The sequence below is a fragment of the Arachis ipaensis genome, chromosome B05, assembly GCF_000816755.2.
Source record: "Arachis ipaensis cultivar K30076 chromosome B05, Araip1.1, whole genome shotgun sequence".
NCBI classification, from domain to species: Eukaryota; Viridiplantae; Streptophyta; class Magnoliopsida; order Fabales; family Fabaceae; genus Arachis; species Arachis ipaensis.
The window spans coordinates 1,311,073-1,313,258 of NC_029789.2; positions in this window are offsets into that span (position 1 = coordinate 1,311,073).

Genomic DNA, 2,186 nt, shown 5'->3' on the forward strand with positions numbered 1-2,186 from the left:
AATATATTAAATTTTTTCAATTCAAATAATGAAAACTCGTTATTTTTTTTGCTCAGTTTTCAATTTTCCACACTATTTAATACTACCATGCATCAATCCAATCCAATCATAAGATAATGAAAACTCATTAAATTTTTTGGTACTCAATTTCACTCTATTGAATACTACCATCAATCCAATTCAATCATACACTAAGTGTTACTAACTCCCATTTTAAGTGTGTAAGATTTATTTATCGGGTAAGCTGTCTCGGATGGATCATTGATGGTTGGTTGTTAGTATCCCGTGCTTAATTGATTGTCTAAATTTTTTGGCGATTTCTTTCCTTTTACTCCTCTCAATTCCTTTTCCCCTTGTCGCTTTTTCCTGATTTCAGTTTCAACTCTCTCTAGTCTCGGTACCTTTTCCAATTTTAATGGTAACTAAATGCTGCCACATTTTTTTACGGTATTTCTAAGTTTATTGTAAATCGACACTTTATTTTAAGAATTTGTCCGTCATCAATGAATTATTATATGAGTTTAGTTAATATGTATTTTAGGACGCATCATAAATTTATCATTAATAAAAAATTTTAAATGTTAAATACAAAATAAATATGTTAAAAATTTAAATTTTTATATTTTTAATAAAAGAATTTTAAATTTAATATATATTTTTAGGATATAAAATAAATAAATTCTTATTATATATATATATGATAAAATTTAGATTTTTTTATATTTATTTAATTGAATATATAAACTAATTACTAAATTAATTCAAATTGGTTAGGCCCATTTGGATATGTTCATAAGTGATTTTTTTTAACTTTTAACTTATGAAAATGTGTAGTATTAATATCTGGTATAATTTTTAAAACAAAATTACAACTTTTTAAAAAACTATTTTGGTGCTTAAGGAGAAGTTCAAAAAAATGACTTCTCTCATAAATTTTTTTTTTATGATTTTTCTCTTAAAATAAGTGCTTTTAAAACTAAAAAATTAAATACAAAATAACTTATTTATAAGCTACTTTTAATATAAATATTTATTGTTTAAGCTATTTTTTTAAAAGTAACTTAATTAAATTGTTTACCCAAACTGGACCTAATTGCGGATTCTCCTTCTCTCATTCTTTAGTTAATAGTACCCGTCATTAATGACACCGAGTGCTTTCTTTTAAGTTTTTGGACATCCACATGAACTGGTTTATTTTTTGTATTGGTCTGGCGGCATCAAATGGTTTAAAAGATAAAAAGAGAAGATTCTACTAAAGCTTGCAACCCAATATTATGCTCTCCAACATAGTTTTCGGCTACGCTTATATAGACCGAATAAATGTTTCCTTAAATATTACGTTATTACCTTTCTACTTAATGGGCCAGAAGAGAATAGGCTATACAATAGAAACTCCAAAACTTCTTCGACCCAAAGAGAAACACTCAAAAAGGCTTTGTCCAAAAATAACTCAAATGATCAAATAGAAGGATCATTTTAGTGTGAGAATTTTTTTAGCAACAAAATATAAGACAACTAATATCTAATTGACAGTAAATATATTAGTGGTTACTTTTATTTTTACTAAAAATAAAATAAATAACCACTAAAATAAAATAAATAGTCACTAATTATATGTAACTGGTCTTGTTAAGCTAAAAAATTAAGGGAAATACTAGGTAAATAATGACTATCTTGAACAACATGAACAACTACCAATCAAATAAAAATACACTCCACTCTAATTTAATGCTATTAATTAAATTTACTCTTTTAACCTTATTAATTCACATTGTTCACACATTATTCAAAAAAAGTTGTTGGTTACCTATACTTTTTCAAAAATTAAATAGGATTGATGAAAGAGTGAGGTGAGGTCTTAGCTCTTAGCTGACGTCCAAAATTCTACATTTCAAAATCAAGTACGAGTTTACGTTAGCGACTTTGTCAGCACAAATTACTTGTGTAGAAAAATTCTGACCCAGATATAAAATCAAATTACTTGTTTAAAAGTCATACTCTATTTTTTTGCCATAAAATTATTACATGCAGCATAATCTGTAAGTCTCAATCTAATATTTTTTTGTTTTGGTACATAATCTAATAATTTAAATGAATAAATAGTTTATAATATAATATCTGAACTTTTATAACACAAAAATATAGAATTCGATTTATGTTAGTCATATTCTTTTAAATAAAAATAT